This window comes from Aquarana catesbeiana, linkage group LG11, assembly GCF_042186555.1.
Source record: "Aquarana catesbeiana isolate 2022-GZ linkage group LG11, ASM4218655v1, whole genome shotgun sequence".
In the NCBI taxonomy this organism is placed as follows: domain Eukaryota; kingdom Metazoa; phylum Chordata; class Amphibia; order Anura; family Ranidae; genus Aquarana; species Aquarana catesbeiana.
The window spans coordinates 61,064,404-61,090,014 of NC_133334.1; the positions used below are offsets into that span (position 1 = coordinate 61,064,404).

Consider the following 25,611-nt stretch of genomic DNA (forward strand, 5'->3'; position numbering starts at 1 on the left):
GAGAGTTGATGGGTGGTACTGGTATGCACAGACCTATGGGTTTCACATACAAATGGAGGAAGAAGTAACGCCAACAATTGAATCTTCCATATTAACACCCGTACCAAACACTTGCATAAATGTATCAACATCACAACAGAAAACAAAAATAAAATTCAATATCACCTTTCCCCCGATACCGGAGTGCAGGTATAAACGAGAATGGTACGACACACTATTGGGACTAACAGGTACAGGGATGGGAATTTTAAACTCGGTCGAGATAGAAGAAACGAACAACAGATGGAAGCATGCAGGGGGACACATAGCTGACAGCTTGACTATCACAAGCAAATGGTTACCCACCACTTTTGAAACCCAACTGCAAGAAATACCCCTATTACAATTTTTGGGAGGGTTAATAAATCACACGATAGGAGCAGAGCTCCAGCTGTGGAATCAAAGTCAACAGTTTGTAAATTTCACACAGTGCTCTTTTAACCTCTTATCCTATCATATACAAATAAATAGGGCCAGGACTGAACTACAGTTGAGAAATTATCATACCTGGATGAAATATTTTAAGGGTTTAACTGACGATGGTGTATGGTTCCAAGTAAAAGGGGAAAAGATAGAATGTGAGGAGAAATGGTGTGTAGGAAGGTTTGAAGCATACCGGGTAGCAGATGTAATGGAAATGTGTAAAATAGTGGTCATGCCACTAGTAATTAAAGACGAGTTTTGGTATCCAGAAATATATGGGAAATATGTAGATAAAGGAAACAGAACCCATGATTTAACTCTATGTGAAGGAACTAATAAGGGAATGGTATGTGGCAGAAGTTCCCCAGTATATGAACCTTGCTTGTTAAAATACCAAACTAGCATATGCAAAATGCAAAGAACACCGATAAATGTGAACAATAGATTCATAGAAATAGGACCCCAGCATATTTGTATCATTACTAATGATAACCGCACCATGTCAGCATTAAATAAATCGGCGCAGTTTGCGGGATGTATAAAAAAGATTAAAATATTACAATGGGGTAACGACACCTATCTTTTTGAACCAGACGCCGATAAGATATTCTCTTCAGTCTATGAGGTACATAATTTCACTGACCCTACGCCCTTTATAATTTCTTTAGACCCACTAAAACAGGTTTTGGAACAATCAGAGTTGTTAAGACAACACATAGAAACACTAGAACATACCCTACAGAATAACCTTGTATCTGCAATTATTGACAAAGGTAGACTAGTACATCTTTCCTCACAGATACAACAGGATACTGCACCACATTGGTGGGATATATTTAGTGGAATGTCTTCTACAGCAACCAATACCTTTCACTGGTTGTTAAGTCCAATGGTAATTTCTTATTCTAATATTAATATCACTTACAATCACAAATATATGTGTATACAGGAAAATAAGTAGGAAAATTAGGAGAATAAACAGGGCATACCGATAAATGTGTATTGACATCACCCTACTCCTATAAAACTCCTCTTCTTGAATTTTAAGATGTTGGTAATACCTAGGGGGATGGGTTCTACCCCTCTGACAACTCGCGGTCAGGGAAAGGACTCTGGGGAAAAACTGACTAGAACTTATTCATGAGGACCCAGGGGGAGGGAGAGGATGATGTCAAAGGGGGAAATTGATAAGGTCAGGGATTTAATTTCTCACTTAATATAATGCCTACGTGTAAATCTGTTATGAATGTAACCTTTGGCTGCTGAACTCGATTGAAGCTGCTTTTGTTGCCTTGTATCTGTATTGCCATGGTGTTGGAGCTTGTGCTTGTAGCCCAGGTGACTCCTGTTGTTGTTTACCCTTGCCCTGTGTGGGGGTGGTGCTGATGCTATTGTTTGTATAATTGCCTATAAAAGGCCTTTGAAAGAAGTAAAGGGAGCAGTCCTTTATGCTCAGAAACTGATGCACGGATTTCTGACTCTGTGTCTTAATTCCTATAGAAGCAATCATTTGACAAAGCAATATAAACTTAAAGCAACTTGTTTAAGAGTTGCCCCTAACACCCCCTTTTCTCAGGGACAAAAATATAGTTAATAAATAATAATATAGCATCATACAATTGCTACACAAGCCAAATTGTCATTTAATGTTAATAAAAATTAACTTAAATTTTTAGTTTACAGTGCTATAATTTTCTGTAAAATTCAATGCAATATAGCAACCTGGAGGCTATCCATACACAGTTGGTGTATGGAGCTTCCCAAGAAATAGCATTTCCTGCTTGTGTGTTAGGCTCCCTGATTTTCTCAGAAGTCTGCACCAAGATGCAATTCAGATTTTAGGCATCCTCTGCAGCAAAACTTGCATTTTTGGTGAGATACTCGGGATTAATCACTTCTAAAGGGATGCCAACACTGCAACTTTTCTCATCAGAACCATGAAAGTGCACAAGCTGAATTACTTATTTATTCTTATTCAGAATTAGTATCCAAAAGACAAAGTTGAACAAATCGCTTTTTATTCAGAGCAAGAAAAGGTAAAAATCTGTAACGTTTGTTAAAATCCATGTCATCTACATAGATCACTCAGAGGGGATTGTTTTCTTTCAACAAAAGTTACTCTTTAAAGTGGTTCTAAAGGCAGAAGGTTTTTTTATCCTAACCACATCCCACTCAACCTCTAGCAAAATGATGGCCAGGCGGTGGTTTAATTGTTGTGACTGGGCGTCATATTACATCCTTCAAAACATTCCGCTTGTGCGCACCCCAGGGTGGCACGCAGCACGGCGATCAGAGGTGCGGTGTGTCGCTCTGACACACCGCATCTTCAGTCACAGTAAAGAGCCTATGATGTAAGCTCTTTACCATGTGATCAGCTGTGTCCAATCATAGCTGATCACAGTGTAAATAGGAAGTTCTGGTTATTGGTATTCCTATTTCTTTATCGTACATCATGGGACACAGAGCTACAGTATTTACTGTATGGGTTATATAAGCACCTTTAGGTGATGGACACTGGCACACCCTAAACAGAAAGTTTAGCTACCTATATAACCCCTGTCCTTACTGGAAGTACCTCAGTTTTTTCGCCAGTGTCTTAGGTGTTGGTCACAAGTAAAGACATGCTGTGCTGAGCTCTGCTGGAGAAATCTTTGCTGGGGCAAGCCATGCAACTGGATCCATTCAAGGTGTCTTTTCCAGGCTGAATTGAATGGTACCCGGGCCTCGTGTAGGAAGAAACAAGGTTCTGCCTGTAATGCTTCTCTTTTTAGAGAGCTGGACCCCGGGCTCCAGTGTTTGTTTTTTTCAGCCATATTTCCTGGCGGAGTGCTTTACAGGCCCAGGAGTGTGGATCCCCCAATAAAAAGGGGCCTCGGTTCCTGAAGGTTTTTTAACGGAGCCCACTGTGAGTGGTGAAGATTGGGTCTGTCTGGTTTACCACAGAACCCTGCAGCCGAATAAGGTAAGGGTGGTTCCTAAGGAATTTTTCTAATTCTTGTGGGTTTTCTCCTTTCAATAAATGTTGCTATGCCTAAAGTCGCAGGTACCTGATTCCATGTTCGTCAGTCTCGCTCTGTGTCACAAGCTGCACGCTTCCTCCGAGCCCAAGCTCCAGGTAGAATGTGGGAAGGGGGTTTTTTCTCTTCAGGAATGTCCCCCCATGGCTTCTTTCCAGGCTAAGAGGGCATGGGTTAGCGGTGGTATGCCACGCTGCTCCCGGTGCGGCCGCCATTACGGAGGCTCGCCATCCACCAGCCCTCCTTCTCACCTCCGCCCCAGCCCCCCCTCCACATGCGATCCGATTGGAGCACCTGCTTGCGCAGGAAAGCGGTCTCTTTTGAAAAAGAGATGGGGTGGAAGGAGTGGTCGGAGGAGGGGTGGCGGGGCATTAACGCGCATCAGCATGGTTCAATGTCCACATCCCGGGCTATGCATAGCTATACAGGTGCACTTTTTGCAGGTGCATACAGCTAAAGGAGGGACACAGAGCAGATGGATGGCATGTGAGTGTGGGTGACACAGACATTCCCAGGCACGTTTTCTTAGCATCAGACTGAGCCTTGATAGCAGCGGCAGTTGCTGGACTATTTTGCACAGCAGTAGGTGCATTTCTGGTAGTACCTCTGCATTTGTGCTTAGCACTATGGGCAGAAGGGGAGGTACAAATACTCCAAAAAATAGGGCTCAAAGGGAACTCCCTCAGGCTCTGAGGACCCCCCTCTGCAACGCCATCTTCCCCTGAAATACCTAGGGAGGCTGGTCAGAGTGAGCCATTGGGGGTTAGGGGCTGTAACTGCTTCTGCCATTTCAGCCCCTGTATATATTACTCAGGAGATTTTTTCCTCAGCCATGAGTGGATTGGAGGAAACTTTAACGGCCTTAATCGCATCTTCACAAAGTGGTCCCCTTCTACCACCCAGGACCCTCAAACAGAGGAACTCTGGGAAAGGGAAGATGAATCACCCTCAGGGGACGGGAAGAAACTGATGACTCCTTTTCCGAGGGATCAAGTGGGGAAAGACCCTCTTCAGCTTCACAGGCTGAGAAATTGCTGGTGCAGTCTCTTACTGAAATGGTCCACTCCACATTTAAGTTACCCGTAACTGAGTCGGTTGAAAAGCCCACTTCTTGTTTGGGTTCACTGAAGCCTCCTCAAGCTGTGCATACTTTTCCTGTCCCTTCATTGCTGGAAAAGCTTATATATTCTGAGTGCTATCACCCAGATAAGCATTTTTTCCTCCTAAAAAGTTTTCAAATGCTGCGGAGGAAAAATTTACAAAGATGTGGGGTATACCAGCAATTGACGCTGCTATATCCTCTGTATGTAAAAATTTGACTTGTCCTGTTGGCAACACTCAAATGCTTAGTGATCCAACCGATAAAAAGTTGGAATTCCTGTTAAAAAACATTTTTTCCTTAGCAGGTTTAGTAGCTCAACCTGCAGTGGTGGCAATTGGAGTGTGTCAGTCCTTGAGAGACCACTTGAAACAGGTGCTCAAGGTTTTCCCTGAACAGCAGGCCCAGGAGTTAGCCGAGCTGCCAGCGGCTTTGTGTTTTGCAATTGACACAATCAGAGATTCTATCCTTCAGACCTCTCGCCTTTCGCTTGGGTTGGTGCATATGCATAGAATCTTATGGTTGAAAAATTGGTCAGCCGAAGCGCCATGCAAAAAGCTCCTGGCTGGTTTTCCTTTCCGCGGTGTAAGGCTGTTTGGGAATGATTTGGACAATTATATCCAAAAGATTTCAAGTGGGAAAAGTACCCTTTTGCCAGTTAAAAAAAGGAGTAAATGTCCCTCATTTAAACGGGCTCTTTCTCCAGTGCCAGGGGCACAAGCCTCCAGGCAGTCGCAACGGCCTCCACCATCAGGTTCAAGAGGTAAAACTCAGAGTCAACCCCAGGTACAAAAGAAGTCCTGGGGGAGGAAACCTACAAGACAGAACGCTAAAGCCTCTTTATGAAGGGGCGCCTGTTCGAGTGGGAGAAGACTGCTACAGTTTTCACAGGTCTGGCAGGAGGATTTTCAGGACAGATGGGTGGTCTCCACAATAACTCTAGGTTACAAACTAGAGTTCCGAGAATTCCAATCTCTTTGTTTCCTCAGATCAAATGTTTCCAAAGACCCAGAGAAAAATAAGTCTCTCCTTCAAGCGTTAGACCCACTTTTGTCGCAGAAAGTGATCATGGTGGTTCCCATGGAAGAGCAGGGGGTTGGGGATTTATTCACACCTTTTCACGGTGCCAAAACCAAATGGAGATGTCAGACCCATGCTAGATCTCAAAGATCTAAACCAGTTCCTAAAAATTCGATCTTTTTGCATGGAATCAATCCGATCAGTAGTCTCCATCCTACAAGGAGGAGAACTTCTGGCATCAGTCGACATCAAGGATGCATACCTCCATGTACCTATTATCCCCGCTCATCAGAAATATCTGTGTTTCGAAGTAGAAAAACTTCATTTTCAGTTTGTAGCTCTACCTTTCTGTCTAGCTACTGCACCTCGGGTGTTTACAAAGTTCCTGGCCCCGCCTCTGGCCAGATTAAGGGCCCAGGATATAATGATTATAGCTTTCCTAGATGACTTGCTCTTAATAGACCGGTCGGTAGCCCGCTTAGACCAAAGCTTGGTCACTACAGTCAACTTCCTGGAATACCTAGGTTGTGTCCTCAACCTAGAGATGACTTCTTTAAAGCCAGTAAGAAGACTAGAGTACTTGGGTCTGGTTATAGATACAACCCAGAAGAGGGTGTTTTTACCCCAGGCAAAAGACAGCACCATAAAGGAGCTGGTTCAGGTAGTCAGGGCAAAGAAGGGTCCTTCCATTCGCCTTTGTATGAGGTTGTTGGGAAAGATGGTGGCTTCATTCGAAGCGGTTCCCTATGCTCAGTTTCATTCGAGACTGCTGCAAAACAGTATCCTGTCTGCCTATATCTATAACCAAAAAGTCCAGGCACTAGTTTTTCCAATGCATTTGTCGCCAATAGTACGTCAGAGCCTCAGTTGGTGGTTGATACCCGAGAATCTGCAGAAAGGTAAATCCTTCTTACCAGTTACCTGGAAGGTGGTAACAACAGGTGCCAGCCTTTCAGGTTGGGGAGCAGTCCTGGAAGAGACGACCGTCCAAGGGAAATGGTGCAGAACCAAAAGGACCTTACCCATCAACATTCTAGAGATTCGGGCAGCGTACCTAACCCTAAAGGCCTGGACATTCAGGTTGCAGGGTTGTCCTGTCAGGATTCAATCCAACAACGCCACAGCAGTGGCTTATATCAATCACCAAGGGGGCACCAGAAGTCGTTCAGCCCAGGCAGAGGTAAACCAGATACTAACCTGGGCAGAAAAGCATGTGCCATGCATATCGGCAATCTTCATTTCAGGGGTAGAGAACTGGCAGGCGGACTACTTAAGTCGCCAGCAGTTGTTCCCGGGGGAATGGTCTCTTCCCCCAGATATCTTCCTGGCTATATGCCAAAGATGGGGGATCCTGGACGTAGATCTGTTTGCGTCCAGGTTCAACAACAAGATCGACAACTTTGTGTCAAGAACAAGGGATCTACTTGCATGCGGGACAGATGCATTGGTGACCCTGTGGGATCAGTTATCACTAATTTATGTATTCCCTCCTATTCTGCTGCTACCACGATTTCTTTGCAGGATCAAGCAGGAAAAGAAGTTGGTGGTTCTTGTGGCCCCAGCGTGGCCCAGAAGATCTTGTTATGCAGAAATAGTAAAGTTGGCGGTAGGGGCCCCATGGACCCTACCACCACGTCCAGACCTGCTATCACAGGGACCAGTGTTCCATCCTACCTTACAAACGCTAAATTTAACGGTTTGGCTATTGAAACCCACATTCTGAAGAATCGCGGGCTTTCAGGCTCAGTGATATCTAACTTGATTAGTGCAAGGAAGCCAGCTTCCAGAGTCATTTATTATAGAGTCTGGAAGGCATATGTTTCCTGGTGTGAATCCAGGGGTTGGCATCCCAGAAAGTATGTCATAGGTAGAATCCTTGTTTTTCTGCAAATGGGGTTAGAGATGAAGCTGGCCTTGAGTACTATCAAGGGCCAGGTCTCAGCCTTATCGGTATTGTTTCAGCGTCCGCTTGCTTTGCATCCTTTGGTCCGAAGCTTTATACAGGGGGTAACGTGGCTTAATCCACCAGTTAGAGCACCCCTGAACCCTTGGGACTTGAATTTAGTTCTGTCGGCATTAAAGAAACAGCCTTTTGAGCCGATATGACATATTCCCTTGGTCCTTTTGACAAGGAAGCTGGTTTTTCTGTTAGCCATTTCTTCTGCAAGAAGGGTATCAGAATTGGCGGCTCTTTCTTGTAAAGAGCCATATTTACTCATTCACAAAGATAGAGTATTATTGCGGTCTCATCCTAGCTTTCTACCGAAGGTGGTTTTAGGTTTTCATCTAAACCAGGATATTGTTCTGCCTTCATTTTTTCCAGAACCCTGTTCTGCGGAAGAAGAGTCACTACGTTCTCTGGATGTAGTAAGAGCGGTCAAAATTTATTTGGAGGCGACTGCTTAGATTCGGAAAACTGATGTTTTGTTTGTGTTGCCTGAAGGTCCTAAAAAAGGACAGGCAGCGTCGAAATCTACTATTGCCAAGTGGATTTGGCAAGTAATTATTCAAGCTTATGGTTTGAAGAGGAAAGTTCCACCTTTTTAAATCAAAGCGCACTCCACCAGGGCTGTTAGTGCTTCATGGGCAGTGCATCGCCAGGCCTCCATGGCTCAAATCTGTAAGGCCGCAACTTGGTCTTCAGTCCATACGTTCACCAGATTCTATCAGAAAGGATGTAAGAAGGCATGAGGATATTGCCTTTGGGCACAGCAAGCAACAGTATAGGTCCTCAGGTCTGATTGCACCCTACTTTTGTTTGTGTCTCTCTCCCCTCAGATAGCATTGCTCTGGAACATCCCATACAGTAATTACTGTGGCTCTATGTCCCGTGATGTATGATAAAGAAAATAGGATTTTTATAACAGCTTACCTGTAAAATCCTTTTCTTGGAGTACATCACGGGACACAGAGGTCCCTCCCTCTTCTAATACACGTATATTGCTTTGCTATAAAACTGAGGTACTTCCAGTAAGGGGAGGGGTTATATGGGGATCTAAACTTCCTGTCTAGGGTGTGCCAGTGTCCATCACCTAAAGGTACCTATATAACCCATACAGTAAATACTGTGGCTCTGTGTCCCGTGATGTACTCCAAGAAAAGGATTTTACAGGTAAGCTGTTATAAAAATCCTATTATTCGTGCTGACAGCGCATGAGTAGAGGAGCGCCGATAAGCGACTGCCTGCCAGTGCCCACCAGTGATGCCCACCTGTGCCCACCAATGATGCCAATCAGTGCCCAACAGTGGTGCCAATCAGTGCCCATTAGTGCTGCATTTCAGTGCCCATCAGTGATGCCCGTTAGTGCCGTCTATCAGTGCCCATTAGTGGTGCTTATCAGTGCCCATAAAGGCTGCCCATCAGTGCCATCTCTCCTTGTCCATCAGTGCTGCATTTTAGCGCTTCCTCATCAGTGCTGCCTCATCAGTGCCAATAAGTGCAACCTATCAGTGTCAGTCAGTGCAGCCTCATCAGCGCATATCAGTGAAGGAGAAAAATTACTTATTTACAAAATTTTGTAACAGAAACTTAGAAAACTTTTTTTTTCTACATTTTTTGGTCTTTTTTAATTTTTTTTAGCAAACAATAAAAATCTCAGTGATGATTAAATACCACCAAAAGAAAGCTCTATCTGTCTCAAAAAAATGATAAAAACTTTGTTTGCATGACTGCGCAATTGTCATTCAAAGTGCTGTCAATCAAAGCCAGTGAGCAAATGGAGGGGGGCGGGGCCAAGCCACGGCTCCGTGTCTGAATGTAACAAATGTTAAGTGCAGCGCAACGCAAAATAAACGTGTCAATAGCATATAACATATACATTTACATGCCATAAATGTGTAGTAAAGTTCTTGTGCAAATTCAATTTAAACGGTCCCAATAATACACCACTTTGCAAACAGTGTACTTGAAAGTCTTTTGTTTCAGTACACATACAGTGACCACCATCAATAGGTGAAAAACCTGCTCACCTCTACTTCTGACCCCACAACAGAGTATAACGAGCACCAACACTAATCTTCCTTTCTGTGCCTGGGACAGCAAAGCCTCTCTTCAGAAGTGGAGGTGAGCAGGTTTTTCACCTATTGGTGGTGGTCACTGTATGTGTCTCGAAACAGAAGACTTTCAAGTACACTGTTTGCACAGTAGTGTATTATTGGGACTGTTTCAACTGAATGTGCACAAGAACTTAACTACACATTTATGACATGTAAATGTACAGTATATGTTATATGCTAAGGACACATGTTTATTTTGAGTTGCGCTGCACTTAATATTTGTTATATTAGATTTTGCTTTTAGGTGTTGTGGAATCACTTATATTGTGCTATAGCTGCAACCATACCATTTTTTGCATAGTGTGTCAATTTTAGACACACTAATATAGGTTCACGTTTTTTGATTTAGGTGAGTGTGGACTGTTATCACTATTTTTTGCATCCATGTCTGAATGGACACACAGTGTAGCGGTTCGGTTTGGCAGCCCCCATAGCAAACTGCTTACTGTGGGAGCACTCGGCAGGAGGGAGTGATCAGGAGCGCCGGTGGGGGACCAGAGAAGAGGAGGGTTCAGGCTGTTCTGTGCAAAACCACTACACAGAGCAGGTAAGTATAACATGTTTGTTAATTTTAGACAAAAAAAGCAAGACTTTAGTATAACTTTAAGCACCCAAGAGCTCTTTGGTGTAATCACTGTATGGAGTGCAAAAAAACAGGGAGGCTGCCATTTCTAACCCCTCCTTTAAATGCCAGTTGCTTGTCTGTTGTACTAACCCTCCTGTTTTAAAATTTTGAGTTCCTGACCTGAAACTAGTATGGAGACTTTCCTTATCTGCATACTTCTTTTGGAAGGCAGCTAGTATATCCAAAAGCAGGTCAGCAATGGCAGGTCTTGTAGAACTCTCATGACAGCATCCCTCCTATGCCACATTTCCTTCCAATGCAGTGGATAAACTAATGCCGCGTACACACAAGAGGATTTTCCGTCAGAAAAAACTTGGATGGTTTTTCCGACGGAATTCCGCTCAAGCTTGCCTTGCAAACACACGGTCACACAAAAGTTCTCTGAACAATCGACCATCAAGAACGCGGTGATGTACAACATTACAACGAGCCAAGATAATGAAGTTCAATGTTTCCGAGTATGCGTCAAATTGTTTACTAGCATGCGTAGGAATTTTGCATGTCGGAATTTGTACAGGCGATCGCATTTTCGGATAGGAACTTTTTCCGACCGAAAAAGTGAGAGCCTGCTCTCAATGTTTTGCTAGCAGGAATTCCGCCAGCAAAATTCCGACGGAGCATACACACGGTCGCATTTTCCGACCAAAAGCTCTCATCGGTTTTTTGCTGGCCGAATTTCTGATCGTGTGATGCGGCATAAGAGGATGAGCCGAGTGGTGTATAGAGAAGACAATATATTGTGGGGATGTCCAAAAATGTTTAACATTATTCTGGACCCCTAAGTTTAGTCAGGCTCACTTATTCTATAAGAACATAGACTGGAAAAGAGCTGTTTTACCAAATAAAACTGATATATAATGAAAATATTTCAAATCTGACAGATTAATACAGCAAATAAATCAATGTTTAACTAAGCATTGTTTTAATTCAAAGTCATGTGCGATGTATAAAAATGAAAAATCTGCCATCTCTTATTTTCAGTACATAATCACTGTATCAACCATATACCTTGTTGTATATATCTTGTTCTTGTTAATAACCTTTTTTTAAAACATCCATGTGATATAGTGTTTCATTTATTTCTTGTCAGGAAAAAGAAATAACGAAAAAGCTTCTGGAAGTAAATCACACTCTGAAAGAAGAGAAGCAGGTAAAATTCACAATATAGTAATATATGGCAAAGTGTTACTTGAGAAGAACCCATTGTATCGTTGTAATTTTGGACTGAAATGTTAAAACACACACACGCATATACTGTATATATTATATTATATTATTATACAGGATTTATATAGTGCCAATGGTTTGTGCAGCACTTTACAATATGAGGGCAGACAGTACAATTGCAATACAATTCAATACAGGAAGATTTAGAGAGAGATATATACTGTATATACATATATTTTGACCAGTGACCACTAATGGTCAAAACTATTCGTTTTAATGCAGTAATTTAGTCAAGATATGGGGGCTGACTACCTTATCCTTGGTCTAAGATTAGAATTACATGAGTCATTTTTAATATCTGACTTTTTTAAAAAGATTTAAAAAAAAATCTTTGATACTATTTTTTTTTTTGCACTGCTCTCATACTCTCACTTCCTTTCTGGCTTGGGCTGACAGAAAGTTTAGCTAGGTGTTCATATCTATTACAGTTCTGGCTGCCAAGGGTGCTGGAGGAATATTGGCTGTCATTTCAGCTATAGCTCATAAGGCAGAACTCCAGTCAAAATCCATAATTTCTGGATCTCAGTTATATGTCCTACCTTTCCTGGAAGAATCCTCTATGTGCACTGCTCAGTACCCTCTTCCTCCCCAGAACCATGGTACACAGTTGTAAGATCATTGTATGATAGCCATAGTTGCAAAAGTTTAGATTTTTCAGTTAAAGTGGGTATAGAAAAGAATCACTCCCCTTTAAAATAATCACATTTGGTTGCTTTGCATCCTGAAATGAAGGCAGACACAGTTTTTGTTTTATCTAGCACAACTTATATGACATCCAAGTGAAAGATATAATAACAACATGTCAGAAAAAAATAAAAAAAAAATAAACAGAATTAGTGAGTTGGAAAAAGGATCAAGTCATTCCACAGATTTTCAATTGGGTTTAAGTCTCTGCTCTGACTAGGCCATGGAAGGACATTTAACTTTTTCTCCTTCAACCACTGCGTGGTCATTTTTGCTGTGTTCTTTGGGTCATTGTCATATTGGAAGGTAAACCTTCTTCCCATTGACAACTTTCTGGCAGAGGGCAGCAGATTGTCCTCAAGAATTTGATGGTATTTTGCCCCATCCATTTTTCCTTCTATCCTGACAAGTGCTTCAGTCCCTGCTACAGAGAAACACTACATAACAGGATATTGCAACCTCCATGCTTTACTGTAGGATAGGTGTTATTTTGATGGTGAGCTGTATTATACTTCCGCCAGACATATCGTTTGGTGTTAAGGCCAAATAATTCAATTTCAGTCTCATCTGACCAGAACACCTTTTTCCATGTGGCCTCAGAATCTTTAAGGTGAAATAAAGATTACACACTGTGGTGTCCGTTTATGAAGCAGTGAAATCTATTCACTGCTTCGTTCTCCGGCATTCACAGTGAAGATCTTTCTCCTCTGTGTGCCAGTTTATGAAGCTTTGTAGATCACTTCACCTTCGGAGGAGTGAAGAGATCTACAAATGCTTCAAACAGTGGAGAACGGCCCCTGATACTGGAATCTCGTGAGACTTTACGAGATTACAGCACCAGAAATACAGAGATGTCAGTTTATTAAGCGGTGATAAATTATCACCGCTCAATACACGGACAGACGGCGTGGATTAATGTTAATAAAATAATGAGTCCCCCTACATTATATACATATGTATACACACACACACATTATATATACATGTATATACACACACATGATATATATATACATATACACATTATATGTATATATGTATATATATGTATACACATAAATATGACAGGGGGACATGCTTACAGTGTTGGGGGGTCTGAACGAGGCATAAGGAAGTTAAAAATCTTCCTCCTTCCCTCTCAGATCCCCCCAGATTTCCTCTTCACTCCCCGATTCACCACCTCTGAGCTGGTGAACCTGGGAGTGTGAATTCTGATACAGATCGCCAGTGAAGCGGTGAGATCACCACTTCATAAACTGGCCCTTACTGTGTCATTCATGAGAATTCTCCGCGTGTAGAGATAATCGGCGGGAGAACAAGTTCAAACATGTTCTCCCCCGATTATCACTGTTTCATAAACTGTTTATGGACTGTGATCAGCGGTGATCCTCGGGATCACCGCTGATCACTGCTTCATAAACGGACACCTGTATATCAGGATGTGGTAAGGTTAGAACATTGTTGATGTCTTTCTTCATTTCTTTCTGTGTCTTCCAGTCTCAGTGACCCTTCTTCACCTCAGTTTTGCTCTAGTGTCACAGGTATAGAGGACAAGATATATCTATTCAATGGGGCTCATAGAAATAAAGGTCTGACAAAAGTTGATAATTATATACTCTTTCAAAAACGAAAATACAAGTTTATGTAAATCCAAACTTTTTTTTATCTTAACTTAATTCTGCTGCACAGGACACAAGACTTGTATTCATAGAACATGAGTTATATGTAGGCTATCTTGAGGTGATTGGGCACTGGCAAAAAGCTTGCTAGGACTGTTCCTAGGGCACGCTCATTGGCAAGGTCAGAGGTCAGGCAAGGAGACCAGTAGCTATAGCAGTAGAGATGCCCCCACCGACCAGCAAGACAGGTATACAAGCAGGTCACCTTGGCAGATGGTGAGTGCTCACATGAGGCGCACGGGCCGGTACAAGGAGAGCGGAAGGGGCGGATGCCCTGGGCGGTACAATTTGCTGGAGGGATGGGGTGGTGCAGGTGAAGTGCTGGCAGCGTGTTACTATACATACTAGCTGGTGCTGCTGTACCTGTAAAAATGTCTGTAAGATGTGCCAAGTGCGCACCCGGCACAAGCCCTTCACCTATCTTCTCTGTCAGTGCGTTGCACTTCACTCCCCTATGGAGGCACCTCGTATTCCCAGCCCAGTGGTGTGACATCACTTATGGCCGGAGGCGGGGGTGGGAGGACTCAGAGGAACGCAGAGAGCTGCTGCCGGCGTTGCGACCTGGAGTAGCCTGGGTCTAACGGTGTGGGTACTTGCTCTGCAAGTAAGTAGAATAGCAGATATTTTTGAAAGCATCTCAGATTAATAAATGAGCTGGCTGGATTGGGGGAGGGGAAGGAGGCTGAGGGAAGATTAATGACCAATATTATTCAAAGGAGAAGTCCAGACAAAGCTTTTTTGGCTGGATATGGATCACAGGAGTGAAGTTAGTTTTGCACTCCTGTGACCCGTTTTCAGCAGACAGTGGGCTGAAGTCTGCTCTCTGCTGACGTCACCAATGTCAGTCCCGGCACCAAGTCATCCAGACAATGGAAGTCGGGATCCACCAGGTGCCTGGACTAACACCTGTCTCAGCCTCTCAGCGAGCCGCTGAGATTCTGCGCAAGGAGCCCCATACCTCAGGTCACCAATCTACAACCCTCGAAACACAATTATTATTTTTAATGTTCATGGCTCTGCCTCACCTGCCTCCCCTCACTGCACGTCCCTGGTCTCTACCAGCTTTACACATCTACAGAGTGAAATTTTTGCCCGTTCTTTTTTGCAAAATAGCTCAAGCTCTGTCAGATGGGAAGGAGAGCATCTGTGAACAGCAATTTTCAAGTCTTACCACAGATTCTCAATTGGATTTAGGTCTAGACTTTGACTGGACCACTCTAACACATGAATATGCTTTGATGTAAACCATCCCAATGTAGCTATGGCTGTATGTTTAGGGTCATTGTCCTGCTGGAAGGTGAACCCCTCCCCCTCCTCAGTCTCAAGTATTTTGCAGACTCTAACAGGTTTTCTTCCAAGATTTCCCTGTATTTGGCTCTACCCATCCACTCTGACCAGCTTCCCTGTCCCTGCTGAAGAGAAGCTGCCACCACCATGTTTCACGGTGGGGATGGGTGTTCAGGTTGATGTGCAGTGTTAGTTTTCCACCACAGTGCCTTGCAAAAGTATTCACCCCCTTGGCATTTTTTGTGTTTTGTTGCCTCACAACCTGGAATTAACGTGGATTGTTTGAGGATTTGCACCATTTCATTTACAGAACATGCTCACCACTTTAAAGATGTTTTTCTTTTTTTATTGTGAAGCAAACAACAAATAGGACAAAATAACACAAAAAGTCAATGTGCATAACTATTCACCCCCCTAAAGTCTACTTTGTAGAGCCACCTTTTGTGGCTATCACAGCTCCAAGTCGCTTTGGATAAGTCTCTAAGAGCTTGCCACATCTTACCACTGGGATTTTTGCCCATTTTCTATTGGATTGAGGTCTGGGCTTTGACTAGGCCATTCCAGCACATTTACATGTTTCCCCTTAAATCACTCAAGTGTTGCTTTAGCAGTGTGTTTGGGGTCATTGTCCTGCTGGAAGGTGAGCCTCTGTCCTAGCCTCAAATTACACACAGAGTGGTACGGGTTTTGCTCAAGAATATCCCTGTATTTAGCACCATCCATCTTTCCCTCCACTCTGACCATTTTCCCAGTCCCGACTGCTGAAAAACATGCCCACAGCATGATGCTGCCGCCACCATGTTTCACTGTGGGAATGGTGTTCTTTGGGTGATGTGATGTATTGGGTTTGGGCCAGACATAGCGTTTTCTTTTATGGCCAAAAAGTTCAATTTTAGTCTCATCAGACCAGAGCACCTTCCTCCATACATTTTGTCTCCCACATGCCTTTTCACAAACTCAAAACGTGCCATTTTGCTTTTTGCTGAAAGTAATGGCTTTCTTCTGGCCACTTTGTCATAAAGCCCAACCCTATGGAGTGTACGGCTTATTGACGTCCTATGTACAGATACTCCAGTCTCTGCTGTGGAACTCTGCAGCTCCTCCAGGGTTACCTTAGGTCTTTGTGCTGCCTCTCTAATTAATGCCCTCCTTGCCGGGTCCGTGAATTTTGGTGTGTGGCCCTCTCTTGGCAGGTTTCCTGTTGTGCCATGTTCTTTCTATTTGGTTATGATAGATTTGATGGTGCTCCTAGGGATCATCAAAGATTTGGATATTTTTTTTATAACCTAACCCTGACCTGTACTTCTCAACAACATTGTCCCTTACTTGTTTGGAGAGTTCCTTGGTCTTTATGGCAGTGTTTGGTTAGTGGTGCCTCTTGCTTAGGTGTTGCAGCCTCTGGGGCCTTTCAAAAAGGTGTGTATATGTAATGACAGATCATGTGACACTTAGATTGCACACAGGTGGACATCATTTCACTAATTATGTGACTTCTGAAGGTAATTGGTTGCACCAGAGCTTTTTATGGGCTTCATAACAAAGGGGATGAATACATACGAACATGCCAATTATCAGTTTTTCATTTCTGAAAAATAGTTTTATGTATGTATTTTTCAAATTTTACTTCACCAACTTAGACTATTGTGTTCTGATCCATCACATATAATTCAGATTAAAAAAACATTGAACTAAAGGCTGTAATGTAACAAAATAGGTAAATAGCTAAGGGGGTGAATACTTTTGCAAGGCACTGTAACATTTTTCTTTTAGGCCAAAAATTTTAATTTTAGTCTCATCTGACCAGAGCACCTTCTTCCACATGTTTGCTGTGTTCCCCACATGGCTTCTTGCAAACTACAAACGGGACTTTTATGGCTTTCTTTCAACAATGGCTTTCTTCTTGCCACTCTTCCATAAAGGCCAGATTTGTGGAGTGCATGACTAATAGTTGTCCTGTGGACAGGATCTCCCACCTGAACTGTGGATCCCTGCAGCTCCTCCAGAGTTACCATGGGCTTCTTGGCTGCTTCTCTAATTAATGTTCTCCTTGCCTGGCCTGTCAGTTTAGGTGGATGGCCATGTCTTGATAGGTTTGCAGCTGTGCCATACCCTTTCTGTTTTTGGATGATGGATTGAACAGTGCTCTGTGACAAGTTCAAAGCTTGGGATATTTTTTTATAACCTAACTCTGCTTTAAACTTCTCCACAAATGTATCCCTAACCTGTCTGGTGTGTTCCGTGTTCCTTGGCCTTCATGATGCTGTTTTTTCAGTAAAGTTCTCTAACAAACCTCGGAGGACTTCACAGAACAGCAGTATTTATACTGAGATTAAATTACACCAGGTGGACTCTATTTACTAATCAGGTGACTTCTGAAGGCAATAGGTTCCACTAGATTTTAGTTAGGAGTATCAGAATAAAGGGGGCTCAATGCAAATGCACGCCACACTATTATTTATTTGTAAAATAAATTTGAAAGCCATTTATAATTTTCCTTCCACTTCACAATGGTGTGCCACTTTGTGTTGGTCTATCACATAAAATCCTAATAAAATACATTTACGTTTTTGGTTTTAACGTGACAAAATATGGAAAATTTCAAGGGGTATGATTACTTTTTCAAGGCACTGTATGCAAAGGAGCAAGATATTAGCTGGAGAGAGCACAATAATCTGGCAAACAGGAGGTGCAGAGACATGGCTTTAATCAGGAAGTTCTTGGGATGGGCAAAGAGTTCAAGGTTCATGAAAAACAAGACAAGGCAAGATTGTCCTAAGAGATCACATACGAAGCTATCCAGCTTCTCAGGTGGCACAAAAGAAAGAGCGACAGCCAGACACCACAATATCACAGAGGTCGCAGGTTCAGATCTGGACCCTATCAGTCATATAACCTCTCCCACTCCGAGAGACTCCAGTTTTTAAATTATTCTTTTCTTCTGATACTTCTACCAAGATCTGACTGCTCATTGAATAGTTTTCTAGCAGTTTCCAGATCGTTACCTCTTGGTGTTATCATGGGGACTGTACCCTGACCCCACTCTGTGGGGCTGGACTGTTATGTTTGCTTCCAACACTGGATCCCGAGTTAGGCATTCACCTTGGCTTGTAGTTTAATGTGTGTAGTTAACCGCATGGTGATATGGTTCCCATATCCCGAAGTGCCCTTTGGGGGTATGCCGACTGTGATGAGTAGAGCCTGGACCCCTAGTTGGCCTAGTGTTGTGGATAAGGTAAGACAGGATTACCCTGTATGTTAACACCAGTTCCTGACTATCAGTGAGATCAACCGCAAGGATTCGCACACTATGCAGTTTTATTGGCAGAGGAATGGAGAGTTATCCAATCTTTCATTCAAACACGTAAAAAAAATGAATTTCTATTTCCCTGCTTCCTATTCACTGGCTACCTTGTGACAACTTCAGCCACAAGGGATGGTTGCACCGGTTTGTTCACAGGAATGGTTCCAAGGTTTTTTCTTTTTTAAACCTATCAACAGTCCTAAAAGGGACTAATACCAGCCTTAAAATCTCCAAACTGATTGCTTTTAGAACCAAAATTCTAGATGGAATCAACAAGATCTGTCATTGCTTCTCTCAGACAAGGGGAATTTGTGGCATCAGTAGAAATACAAGATGTCTATCTACACACCCCCATCTTCCCCTCACATCAATGCTTTCTACATTTTACTGTGGGAGACCAACACTTCCAATTTGTGGCACTACCATTCAGGCTCTCCTCTGCAACCAGCAAACAAACATGCCTACCCTACTGCTATCTCTTCTGTGGATCCAGTACATTTATGTCACAGACACAGAACACCTGGATGACATATTGACTACTTAGGCATAACTTTCCAAAGGGTGGTTCAGTCCTTTCAAACTTTTGGCTGGATAATCAACTTTCCAAAGTCTTCCCTCCAGCCTTCACACCATCTGGAGTACCTTGGTTTAATCTTGGACACCACCCTAGCCAGAGTCTTCCTTCCTCCAGGAGAAATGTTCTTTCATAGAGTCCCATTTGCAGATCCTCAGATCAAAAAGGCATCCCTCAATTTGCTTCTGCATGAAAGTTTTGGGTAACCTCCTTTGACACAGCTCCCTATGACCAGTTTCATTTCAAACCTCGTGGAACAAGCTGATCCAAGCCCTGGATCATCCAATGCTTTTATCAAGCCAGACAAAAATCTTCCTGGCATGTGGATCTCCAACTCTGTACTGGAGTTGGAAAAGTAATTCTTTCACATGCCTTGGAGGGTGGAATGGACAGTTGGCAGGAGTACTTCCTAAGCTGCCAAGGCATACACCTGAGGGAATGGCACCCCAAGATGTTCCAAAACCTCTATCACAGGAAGGGAAAACAAGATATGGACATCTTGGCCTCCAGGATTAACAACAAGCTGAACAAGTTCATAGCCATGACCAGGTATCCTCTACCATTTAAAGTAGATGCCTTGGAGATTCCTTGGACTTATTTCAGACTGGTTTACAACTTTCTTCCAATGAAGATCCTCCCTTGATTGCTACACAAGATAGAGGCGGAAAGGGTCCTGGTGATTTTCATTGCACTGAATTGGCCTGGAAAGACGTAGTAAGACATAGTACACAGATATGCTCAGCCTCTGCTTCCCAGTCATTGTCTTTGTTGGAATGGCTATTGAAACCCAGGTCCTAAAGTATAGGGGTATTTCTGACTCTGTTATTCCCACCTTATTTACAGAAAAAAAATCCAACTTCCACAAGATTTACCATCGGACATGGAAGGCTTGCTTTGCATGGTGAGAAGATAGATAGCTGAACCCAAGGGAATAGAAAAGGAAACAGAAGGTGCTTCTAAGGCCTCATGTACACTGCTGCTGGTAAACGGACGTTTAGGATCAGTTGGGTGTTTATTTTTTAGCTGCCCCTGAACTCTCCTCTATGTTATCTTATCAGCACATGTACAAAGAGTCGTTTATAGTCATTTACAGGCAGTTGAGGTTAGAATATTTTTTGGAAAGGAACAAAATGCGTTCAGGTTGGATGTTCAGAGGCATTTGAAACGCCAAATGCCTGTAAACACAGTAACTTGCGTTTAGCTGCATTTTGTTTATAGGCGTTTGTAATGGAGATACATTTTCTGACCATTTACAATGTAAAAATTGCTTCTAAACGCAAACGTGGCTAAACGTGGCATGTGAGCACGGAACAATGGACGTTTTTAAATGTTGGTTACTAGCTTTTCTGAACCCCAGGGAAATTCATATTTTTGTCCTTTCTTCAGTCTGGTTTGAGCAGTATCTGTACCCAGAGTACCCTCAAGGGACAGGTTTCTACCTTTTCTTTTCTCTTCCAGAAACCCTTTGCCTTCCAATCTCAGATCAAGACTTTTCAACAGGGAGTTACCTATATAAACTCCCCAATTCTACTTTCTGTGTCACATTCAGATCTAAACCTTATGCTCTTGTGAACCAATTAGAGACATTCCATTAATAGGCCTCACATGTAAGGCTGCCTTCCAGTCACCATTTTTATGTTAGGTACATTTCTGAGTTTGCAGCTCTTTCTTGTAAAGTGCCTTTTTTTTGTTTTGCATGTGGATAAGTTGCTCCTAAGACCAAAACTTTCCTTTTTAATAAAAATGTTTTCTTCTTCCCGTCTTAATAAGGATATTGTTCTCCCTATTCTCTGTCCTGTTCCAAAACATGACAGGGAAATTTCCTATACTACTTAGATGTGGTTAGGGCTCTGAGGATGTTTGGGCCTTGGCTGTTGAAAGTATCAAATGCAAGGTGCTTCAAGCTATTTTCTGAGGCCGGGTTCACACTAGCTGCAGCCACGGCTCACAGCAGGAGGTCCGGTGCGTCCCTGTTCTCCTTTTCAGGTGCGAATCAGGTCCAAATTTTTGCCTGAATTCGGACCTGAAATGGACGGGAAGGTGCTCCGGACCCTTTTGCAGTGTGGACCGCAGCTGCTCTGGAGGTGGGTGAACGACTCCATTGAGAGCCGGTCACACTCTCCTGTCATGCGAATTGGATGCGGGGAAACCATCTTTCAATTCGCATAAGTGTGAACCCAGCCTCAGTGTTTTTTTTTTTTTTTAACCTTTGTGTTATTTTTGTGGGCTTGTTGGAAGTTCTGTTTACAATGTTGTGGCCCAGCCATCAGTTTACTGCTTGGGAACGTGCCAAGGTCTATGAATACAAGTCCTGTGTTCTATACTGTAGAATTAAGATAATAGGAATTTTGACCTACCTGTAAATTCCCTATCTTGGAGTACAGTACAGGACACAGGCTCCTCCCCTCTGTGTCTTGATCACTCCTTGAAAAAAGCTGGAATCTCAAAGGGTGGATGGGGTTATATGAGTGTGCACTTGGGGTGATCCTAGTAAGTTTTTGGCCAGAGTCCAATCACCTGTCCTGTACTGTACTCCCAAGATAAAGACTTTACAGGTAAGTAAAATTCCTATTTTTTTTAGAATGTGAAAGTGTTATGCCCCGTACACACGGTCGGATTTTCCGATGGAAAATGTCCGATCGGAGCGTGTTGTTGGACATTCCGCCCGTGTGTGGGCTCCATCGACACACAAAGTTTGAGAGCAGGCTATAAAATTTTCCGTCAACAAAATCTGATCGCGTCAATTCCGACTGTGTATGGCCAGTTCCGACGCACAAAGTGCCACGCATGCTCAGAAGAAATTCCGAGACGAAACAGCTTGGTCTGGTAAAATTAGCGTTCGCAATGGATACAGCACTTTCGTCACGCTGCAATGTAAAAAATGGTTTAATACAGCGCACTCTCTTCTTTATAATGTGAGAAGGATGAAGTAGTTTTGCTGCTCATATTCACACAGACTTCTCTCAAACTTCTTTCTTTATTATTTATCGGGATTCCCTCAATATATTTTGATTTGTCACATCTGACGAAATTTTTTTTTTTTTTCTTTTTTTTTTTTTTTTAAAGGCTGTTTTTTGTTTTTTCTTTGGGTTAGTATTTTTTTCAAGGCTGATCTTTGTTTTATTTTTTTGTTTTACTCCCTAATATTTTTGTGTGTGTTTTGTGTGTCAAGTTACCACAACACCATTGATATCTTATATTATTTATTCTCAAGAAGGTTGCTTGGTGTTGGTGTCCCTTGTTAATTTCACATTGTATTTTTGAAATGTACCTGAATCCTCACAAACAAACTGTCCTTTTTGAAGGAAAACACACATAGGCGAGTATAATTAAAACAAAAAATCCTTTATTAAGGGCTCAGAACCAAACAAAGAGGGAGGCAACGCTGGAGAAACATCAGAAATTGGCGAAGCCTTGGACCCCCAGGGCACACATCAATTATTTAACATCAAAATTGGTGGCCTGAGGAGTCCATATCTAAGGGAGTGCAGTCTGGTCCAGAAGTCCCAGAGATCCGGAAAGCAGCAGATGACATTTATGTCCCCAGGCTGTGCTACTACAAGAGGCTGCATCTTTTGCCAGACTAGACTGGACACAGGGTTATCACTTTCTGGTCTTCTTTCTACGCTTCCTTCCTGGCTGTGGCTCTGGTGTTGGAGATGTGGCAGGAGGAGGAGTAGGACCTGGAGGAGGAGGAGGAGGAGAAGTAGTAGGACCTGGAGGAGGAGGAGGAGTAGTAGGACCTGGAGGAGGAGGAGGACTATGTGTGAGGTCACAAATGTGGGTAGCAGATGTTATTTGGCCCCTCAACCCATTATTGAGAGCTTCTAAAATTAAGGACTCACACATGAGTCGTTGGCCCTCCTCCATCTGCAGCATTTTGCAGGCAGTTATGCAAGCAAAGTCCTCCACACTGTGGGGGCTTCTCAGGGCCTCTGTAGCTTTCCAAAAGAGGCCTATGGCAGCCTCCTCCAGGTTACTCCTCTTCCTGCCACTTTGTCTTTGAAGGCGTAGGGTAGGGACCTGGATATCAGGCAGCCTGCTTGGCCCGGCCACCTCCTGGCTGAGACTACCCTGTGTATGAAAAAGGGACATGGTTTTAGTTTTTGCATCATCAATCACAATCATAAATTAGTACTCCAAACTAACATCTAGTTAACATCATTGATTGGACAACCAGCAATATTTAGAAGAATGCTATACCTGGCTCAAGCTGGGCTCCTCCACATGTTGCTGAATGGAAGGCCCAGGTTGGGCATCAGAAGCCTCAGCTGGGGGGGGGGGGGGGGAGTATGGAAGGAAGAGTGGAGGGTGCTGGCCTGGGTTTAGTCTGACCTGCCAGAACATGCAGTCTGTCATAGTACCAGAGCCTGGGGACATAAATGTCATCTGCAGCTCCGGATCTCTGGGAATCCTGGACTTTCTTGTGCTCCCTTAGATAAGTGCTCCTCAGGCCACCAATTAGGATCTTCAAATAGGTGATGTCTGCCGTGGGGATCACCGTCTTCACAATTTCCAGCAATTGATCCAGCGCTCCTCTTTGTTTGGTTCTTATATTCAGGGTGGTTTATCTTCCACAGACAAGGCAGCTCCCTGAACATATCGATGAAGATTGGCATAAAGTCCTTATCTTTCAAGATATCCATTTTCACTGCAAGACACAACACAAGACAAACCCTAATGTCAGCCTAAAGTCTTCTAAACTTGTGCAAATACAGGCCTCAACCTAGAAGCAGTATAGGCCCAATGTTAAATCTTACCTTCGTTATCACGATCGGCGCCTCCTTTACTCCTTCCTCCGCTCACAGATCGTACGTACTACGCACGTTTGTTATGCTTTATAGACAATGCGCATACGTGAAACTCCGCCCGCCCCTGACGTTCTTTCTAGTCTATTCCCCGCCCCTTCTCGTTCGGCGCAGTGGGGAAGAGCACATGGCGGAGTCAGAGCAGGTGTCTGATATTTACACCAACGAGGAGGAGGAGGAGGAAAGCCCGGAGCCTGAAACGTCCTGATCCAGAAGGAGACAATATAAGGCATCAAATATGTCCTTTGGGGAAATGTTGGAGATGGTCGACATAATGAAGAGGGCCAACTATGACGGAAAGTATGGACCTTACCCCAACCCCAATGTCAGAAAGGCCAAGATCATGGCAAAAGTGGTCAAAAGTCTGCAAAGATCAGCTCAGGAAGCAGTGGTCAGACCTGAAATTACGAGAACACGAGCAGTACAGAAAGATCCGGAGAGTGCTGCAAAAAAGTAAGTAGTTGTGCTGTGTTCCTATTCTTTTTGTCTTTATTACATTCGTGCTGCTCCATGTGCTTTTCTTAACTGTTAATCCAGTTTAAAATGTCAACTTTCATGTTCATAGGCACATTATTCGTTCGTATCAAACATTTTTCTTTCGGCCTATAAAACACCATTGTTTGGGCCATATGCATTTGCCAACATTTTTTAGGGCCTACTTGTCTGAAAATAATTTGGTTGTGTAGATGTATTTGTTAATAGAATGAAATGCAAACTAGATTCTGTGTAAGGAGAGGACACTCAGCAACTGTTTAGACATCTGGACACTGGAACTCTAGTGTGGGACACCAGAGCACCCTTTTTATTAGGGGGCCCACACAGGTGCTCCAGTGTATACTATAGGGGTGTCTCCATCTGTGAAGCCTGGACAAAACAGGTAAAGTATTGAAGCTTCACAAAGGACACTACAAATTCTACATCTTGGAACTCAGCCAAAATAGACAATTGTACCCCACTTCCAAGCAATGTTTCATATTTATAATTCTGCCATCAAATATCTGTGTGCTAATTATACCATTTTTTTTTACATAGGGGAGAAAAGACTCGGAGGACACCCCTCATCCGAGGAGACCAGAGACCCCCCACCTCTGGAAGAAGGGGAAATCCCCCAAAGACAAGAAGAGCAGGAGGAGGAAGACGTGGTGGAAATTGGCACCACAACAGGTGAGTGTCTGCGACCACAGGCTCAGGTAAGAGGTGGATGCCGGCATATTTATAATACATGTTTTTTTTTGGTTTATATCTTTTTAGGTGATCGTGATGTTGTGGATCCAGGGCATTTTCACCTCGGAAAGTGCACAGATCCTGATTGGGGAGACCATGGGGTGTAATAGGGACTTGGAAAAACATCAAGAAAAGCATCAATGATGTTCTTCAAAAAAATAAGAACATCATTGATGTTTTGGGGAGAGTTTAAAACCCCTCCAAATCCCTTTCTTTTATGGTGTGCTACAATTTTAACATTTTTTGTCTAATTGGAGAAAAGCCAAATTTTGAGGATGCACACAGTGTGTCAACATGTGCTATCTGCCATCACGGGAGATCAATGGACGCGTTTTGGGGGTGCAACCCCATCCTCAATAATAAAGTAGCTGTGAGGAATGGGTTGCTCCCCCAAAACACGTCCCTTGATCCCCCGTGATGGCAGGTAGCACATGTTGACATTCGGCTATTTGTGTGCATCTTCAAAATTTGGCTTTTCCGGGGGTGACTTCACCCCATCTGAACGCAATATCAAACACAGTTCCTAAATACTCATGTCTGATATTGCC

At 43.2% G+C, this 25,611-nt stretch overlaps 1 long non-coding RNA gene across 1 annotated transcript in view; it reads left to right on the top strand.

Moving 5' to 3' along the window:
* The first annotated feature begins 11,368 nt into the window (after positions 1–11,368).
* The window catches only part of LOC141112960 (uncharacterized), a 31,691-nt gene continuing 17,448 nt past the window's right edge, over positions 11,369–25,611 (top strand). Inside the window, exon 1 of the long non-coding RNA XR_012236670.1 lies at positions 11,369–11,429. This is a non-coding gene — a long non-coding RNA (uncharacterized lncRNA). The remainder of the gene's footprint in view (positions 11,430–25,611) is intronic.